The following is a 7,615-nucleotide window of genomic DNA, read 5'->3' on the forward strand; positions in this document are numbered from 1 at the left end:
AGAGAAGTTTATGGACATCTTTATTCTTGTTTCTTTTTTATAATCTATTTGTTCTCTTCTGGCTTTTACATTTTCTTCTTTCACAGAAGTTTTCAGTAAGTCCTTTAAGATATTGTTTAGTAAACTTTCCTTCTGTCTCGTGATTCTGATTTTCTTCCCATTTACTCTGGATTTAGAATTTTCATCAAATCTGTACAAATAAAATTGTAATTTTTTTATTATCATTGTATGCTAAGTCAACCATCTGTTTTAACTCATGGCTCAACATGATTGATCGCTTTCTTTTCTTTTCTCTATGGGATTATTTTTACAAGTCTTCGCATACCTCATCATCTTTTTATTAGGTGCCAGGCATTTTAAATTTTACATTTTTCAGTACTAGACAGTTTTGTTTTCCTATAAATATTCTTGAGATTTGCTCTGATGTGCATTTTAACAACTTCAAAACAATTTCACACCTCTAAGTCTTTAAGATCTTTTAGGTTGACCACAGCTATGATTATTCTACAGGTTACACTGTTACATTCAGTAACAGTGAGGAGAGCTTCTTGAATACTGTACCAGCCTGGCTAGTGGAAACAAGGACCATTTCTGTACCTGAGCCCCAAGTAGTATTCCTGTTAGTCCTTTGGGTCATACTTTTCACAGTTTCTGGTACTTTCCCACATACGTACACTGGTCTCTACTTTATGGATGATTTAAGTCCCTCTGTATCCCTCTGTATCCTTCCAAAGTTCTCTCTCTGTGTAGCTCTCCATTATACAGTACTCTGTCTTGAAAACCCTAGTTACTCTTCTAGGATCAACTGTCTGTTCAATCCTGGGACTTGACCTCAGAGAGTCCCTTCTTCCTACATGATGGCAATGAAACTCTTTCAAGAAAATAAGCTGGGGAAATCACAGGGTTCATCTCCTTCGATTCTTGCGTCTGGAATTTCTGTTTTTTTTTTTTTAATGGTTTATACAGGCTCCCTGGCTATCGGTTCAGTCTATGTGTGCTCCTGTGGGTCCAGGTTGATTCTATAGGTTTCCTGGTGGTTTCCTTCAGCAGTCTGGCTCCTTCAATCCTTTCTCCTCCTCTTCCGAAGGGTTTGCCAAGCTCCACCTAATATTTGGCTGTGAGGCTCTGTACCCTATTTCCATCAGTTGCTGGGTGAAGCCCATCTGATGATGGTTAGGCTAGGTTCCTGTCTACAAATATAGCAGAGTACTGTTAACAGCGTCAGGGGTTGGCTTCTCTCACAGCTCAGAGCTGTGCCATTCAGTTGGTCACTCCCTCAATTTCTGTTTCATCCTTACTACAGCACATCTTGTAGGCAGGACGATTTCTAGGTCAAAGGTTTTGTGGCTGAGCTGGTATCACAATCTCTCCATTGGAGGTCTTGCCTGACTACAGGAGATGGCTGTTTCGGGATCTAAATTTCCCATTGCTAGGAGTCTTAGCTAGAGTAGCCCGCACAGATTCCTGGGAATTTGTGCTCCCCTAGGTTCCTAGTTTGTTCTAGAGATGCACCTCCCCAATTCCAGGGGTCTCTCCCAGTACTCTGTCGTCCCCAAATCTGATCCCTGCTTTTCCGATCGCCACCTCCGCATTTACCCACTATCCTTCTCCCATCCACTCATGATATATCTATTCTATTTCCCCTTTTCAATGAAGTCCACATGTTCCCCCTTCATCCCCCCCCCACACCATGACTTAGCATCTTTGGGTCTGTAGACAGTAACATTGTTATCTTTTACTTTACAGCTAATACCGTCTTATAAATGAATGCACATCATGTTTGTTTGTCTTACTGAGTTTGGGTTACCTTACTCAGGATGATCTTTTCCAATTCCTTAGCCTCAATAGGGAAAGATGCGTCTAGTCCTACATGATGGCAATGAAATCCAAGAAAGTAAGCTGGGGAAATCACAAGGTTGATTCAATTTGATACTTCAATTTGATATACCAGGGCTGGTTCATATCCATGGGAGGCTTCCCCTTTTCTGAAGAGAAACTGAGGAGTGGATAGAGGCAGGACAAGAAGACTGGGAGGAGAGGAGGGAAGGGAAAATGTGGTCAGGATGTAAAGTAAATCAATTAATTAAAATGGTGTTGTGATGGTTTGAATATGTTTGGCCTGCGTAGACTCGTGTGTTTGAATACATGACTATAGGGAGTGGCACTATTAAGAGTCATGGCATTATTATAGAAGATATGACCTTGTTAGAGGAAGTGTGTCACTGTGGGGAGGGGACAGGCTTCATGTTCTCCTAAGCTCAAGCTACACTCAGTGAATCGGTCTCTTCCTGGCTGCCTTCAGATCAAAATGTAGAACTCTCAGCTCCTTTTCTAGCACCTTGTCTGCCTGCACACTGTCATGCTTCCTGCATGATTATGATTAGTCAGCATAATGGACTAAAGCTCTGAAACTATAAGCCAGCCCCAGTGAAATGTTTTTTGTTTGTTTGTTTCTTGTAAGAGTTGCCCTGGTCACGGTGCCTCTTCACAGCAATACAAACCCTAGACAGGCTTCTAAGGTACTGAGTTACCTTGTGTATTTCTGTTCCTGAGCACTTGGTTTAAAAGTCTTTATCAATGTTCTTCCATGTAGTTAGCATGATCTGCTGCTGTTTTAGGCACGAGGGTAAATCATTTTGTCGGAATGGACAATTTTTTTCTATAGTATTTTTAAAGCAGAAATCATCTTTTTCTGCCAATTCTTCCTTGCATAGGTGACATTCTTTCAATATTGCATTGTCCTATTTTATTTGTGCTGCTGTTATTCTGAGTTTTGTGTTTTTAAAATTAATGTAGTATTTTAATGAATGCTTTCACACTATGTGCTTCTCTCTCAGGGATTCATGAAAAAGATAATACTCAAAAGATAACTTTCAGTCTAGAAAGGTGATTTACTGGAAATCTTGCTCATAATTTTGTGTCCATAGATGTGCAGTCTCAGAAAAAAATGAATAAATGTTGATTAAAAGATCCTTTCTATGTGGAGGCTCAGGCTACAGTGTTGTGCTCACTTTCTGGCCACTGTGTTTTCTTTATTTAAATTCTAGCTGCAAAGCAAAATCCTGCAGTCTGGAGCTGTCATGTAGTGTCTGGCTTATTTCACTTAGCATGCCTTCCAGGTTCATCTATGTTATCATAAACACCAGGATTTGCTTCTTTGCAAAGACTTAATATTCCAACACACAAACGTTTCCTTATCCATTCATCTGTTGATGGACACATATGTGGTTTCCATATCTTGGTTTTATGGATAGTGCTGCAAGGAGCATGAAAGTGTGGATGTCTGTCTAAGACACATCTTTCATTTCCTCTGGAAATATATACCCAGAGGTGGTATTGTTGGATCATATGGTAGTACTAATTTATTTTTCTACCTCTTTGAAATGACTCTCGTAACTTCTGAATATTAGTTTTATCTGCTCTTGATTTTATTAATAGAATAGTACCCTTGTTTGTATATTCTTTCACTTTATATTTTGTCTGAGATATCCATCCATATTGTTGTATGAAGGTTTGTTTTCTGTTAATGTTGTGTAGAATTTGATTCATAGACCATAGCTTTGTTATCCATTCTTCTATTAATGAATACTTGAGTTGATTCTAGTGTGAAGCTATTATAAATAAAGCTGCTATGAATATTCGTGCTGCAAGTTTTTAGTGAAAAATACACACAGAATATTTTCTAACCTCCAAGGGCACATTGGGGCCTATGTAGAGTCCCCCACAACTACTCTAATTCCTTATTGTTCTGAAACAGCCTTGGGGGTTTTAAAATGAATCCAATTCCTGTCTCTTTTTCCACACGAATGGGATAGATGACACTAGGAGATCTTCAAAAATATGCCAGTGAACAAAACTGATTTATTATTATAACGTAAAAAGGAAATGCTTGATTTTCTTCAGCTGAACCAGCCATAGAGAAAAGGAAAACTGGATCAGATGCAAATAGTCATCAGCATGACTATCTGCTCTCTGTAGGCACATCACCTTGCCACCTTGTCATGGTGAAGAGTGGAACCTGGGGAACTTTGGCCTCCTGGTTATGATTGTTTTCCATTTTGAGGATTCAAAACCCTCAGGGCTGAGTCTATAGCAGCCGATTCATCTTCAGAGTGTGTCCCACATTTATTCATATGTTATCCCCCTTCTCTTTTTTCCACTGAACTTTTTAGATAGTTTCTACTACTGCTAGTGTGCTGGCTTAAATGCAAAAGACAGGCTGTGAATGTGCTTAGGAGAATGGGCTTTGGGGCCACATTTGGGCTTTCCCGGTGAAAGACTACTTTTCCTAAGGACTTTGGTAGACTTGATGGTAATGTGGAAACAACTTGCTAAGTCTTGGGCTAGTAGCTTAGACCTCCATCACCACATTTCACTGTAGGCTGGAAATCAGGCTGTGGTAGATTCTTGGCTCAGAGAAACATTGCAGTCCCTGGAATAGTCTACAAAATAGACTTTTAACTTGCACAGTTAAAATCCTTAAGTTACTACGAGGACGTTAATCCACCTAAGGCTGCTGAGGAAATAACACTGGTGACCTGGAACATGGCATATGATATGCTATGTGGTGGGAATTTTTCAAAATCCTACTTTTTTTGTTGATTGTTTTGGTTTCAGAAATCCCTACCTCTTATTTCTGGTGCACTTTCCACTGGTACCTTTGGTAACATGCTGGGTTTGGCTTCATTCTTCCTACTCATACTGACCACAACCTAACCTAGGCCATTTGGTACACTCAAGTGTTCAAATTTGTCTTGCAATTTATTTTTTTTTTGGTTCTTTTTTATTTATTTTTTTTTTTTGGAGCTGGGGACCGAACCCAGGGCCTTGCGCTTCCTAGGCAAGCACTCTACCACTGAGCTAAATCCCCAGCCCCTTGCAATTTATTTTTAATGTTAAAATATAAACAAGGCTACAATCAACCTAACTTTGTATCTATGTACCTCAGTGGTCAGATCCCCTACCTGTGATGCATCTTTCTTTACCCCTGCTTACCACCCAAGCTTTCCATTTTTTTGCATGTGTGTGTGTGTGTGTGTGTATGTGTGTGTGTGTGTGTGTGTGTGTGTGTGTGTGTTCACAAGAGTGTGGGCAAACATGCATGTGCATACTAGAGATTGATGTCAGGGATTGTCCTTTTTCACTCTTTACTGAGGCAGGCTCTTTGTCTGAAGCAAAAGACTAATTTGGCTGGTCTATCAAGTCAGCTTGTCCCAGAAATTCTGCCTCTACTCCTGGAGCACTGGGATTACAAGCAGGCCTTCATGCCTACTCTTCTTTCTGTATAAATGCTGGGGCTCTAAAGTGTGGTACTCGTGCTTCTGTGGAAAGTGCTTTCTACAACAGAGCCATCATGCTTTTGCTTCCTCTTCCCAGTCCTTCTGTTCCGGGTCATGAAGTGAGTATGTGAGAACTGAAGAATCAATGCTTAAGCAAATTTTTATAATTAACGTTTATAATTTTGTTTTCAGTGATACAAAAACAGTGGTGTAGCTCATCTCGCCTTCCCCACACCACCATTTTGATCCTATAGAAGCATGTACTCCTTGCACCAGTAAGGATATAAAGGCACTAAAATCAGAAAGGCAAAAAGGGGGGAAATCTTCCATTCAGTTCATTATTTTATGGAAGAATTCTGTGCTATACACATTGTCTAGTAGGGATTAAATAAAACAAAGGTTACTGGAGAAACATTTTTATACATTCTTGTTTTACTTTCGTTTTTAAAAGAGTATTTATTTTAATCGTGGTGTGTGTGTGTGTGTGTGTGTGTGTGTGTGTGTGTGCGCGCGCACACGCATCCATGGAAGCTAGCCAAGGTAACTGGAAATTGGATATCCTAGAGCTAGAGTTACAGATGTTTGTGAGCCACCCTCATTCCTCACTTAGGTGCTGGGAACCAAATTAGAGTCCTCTGAAAGAACACTTCTTAATCTCTGAGCCATTTCTTCAGCCCCATTAAAAAAATCTTAACTGAAAATATTCTCATAAAATACATGTTACGTGAGAAGAGTAGGGGTTAGACTTGCAGTCTTTTGTGTATGAAAAGTCCCACCACTTGCCTTTAAACAAGAGCGAAGTCTCTCCACTTACCTTTAACCAAGAGCCACAGAGTTTGTAGGAACAAAATGCTAAAGTTGTGGAGGAGGTGGGCTGGAATAAAACTACGTGTCTTAACCTGTTTCCAGTGGATCCGCTCTGCTACATGTATTCCCAGGCCCCATGTGCAATGGGTATTCCCATGGGGAACGCGCATACAATGAAACACATATCTGAATTGCAAATCTCAGGGTTACAGTGTAAGCACATTTTCAGCTACCATGGACACCAGTTTGGAGGACCACAGCACTCAGAGGTCTTAGTCCTCTCATATGTGTAACATCCACTCTCAGAGTACTGGTTTTCACTTGTTATTACAAGCATGCATGCTTGACTCATAATGAAAAGCTCACTGCAGCCTGCCTTCTGAGCAGCAAGAGAAAACTTCACATATGCTTCCTCTAACAATGTCTCAGTTAATGTAGCTTTAGGACCATGGGGAATTTCATATATTAGAATTCTTAAAGTACTGTATGGCTTGTGTTTTCATGATTTGATATTCATTTAAAACCCTGAAAGTGCTCATACAGATTTAATTGTTCAAATCGCATTTCTGGGAGACAGACAGACATGGAAGAAGGGTGCTCAGACCCAAAGGTCTCCTTTTCGGAATGTTCAGTAGCTACTTTCTCTCGTCCACCAATCCTCTGCTCTTTGCTTTATGACTTAATGAATGCATAAGACCTTACTATTTACTGTCTTCAGCAGCTTGAGCTATCCATGTGGCTTCTTTCCCTGGAGGAATTTCGCAGATAAATTATTGCATACAATTACATAAAATAAATTTAAACTGAATAGGATGAGTAGCAGGCAGGCTAGTTTTTCTGAGTGTTTCTGTGGAGTTAATCCCTAGTGAAGAGGGGAAAAAAAAATCACTGCATATAAATGAGATATCGCTGCTGTCTAATCCAGCTGATAAATGATTCCATCTGGAAAGGAATTCTCAATGCCCTTGACACTTGTCCCACCCAGTTACCAGAATAGCCATTCTCCATTACTTACCAGCTTTCATGTGAAAGGATGAGGTTGGGTGAGGGGCTGCTATTTTCCTTCATTGGTAGAGGGTTGGAGCTGATAGACTTATACTATAAATCTGGTTCTTTGTGTAGCCACACAACCCATATTTTTAGACACCATTCACATTAGGGCTCAATCTGTGGTCTAAATAAGTGTTCTCAAACTTGGCTGCACATCAGAATTCTCTGGAGAGCTTAAAAAATGCCTAGCCTATTCCTCCACTCTCAGGTCATTCTGAAGTAGGGCTAAGTTTGGAAAACAGTGGCCTAAATTCCAAATAAGCACTTTCTCAACTTTGTGTGAATACGAATTCCCTACAGTCTTTCCAAAAACTGTAGATGGCGAGTCTGAGTGTGGCTCGGGATTCTGATGGTCTAATCAGGTTCTCAGGTGAGGCACACACTGCCCATCAAAGGTCACATTTGTGTACTCCAGAATTCTCTCATTAGCATATAATCTAGCCCAACGATCTGGAATAAAGGAACACCTTTTCTTAAGA

This window comes from Rattus norvegicus, chromosome X (assembly GCF_036323735.1).
Source record: "Rattus norvegicus strain BN/NHsdMcwi chromosome X, GRCr8, whole genome shotgun sequence".
NCBI classification, from domain to species: domain Eukaryota; kingdom Metazoa; phylum Chordata; class Mammalia; order Rodentia; family Muridae; genus Rattus; species Rattus norvegicus.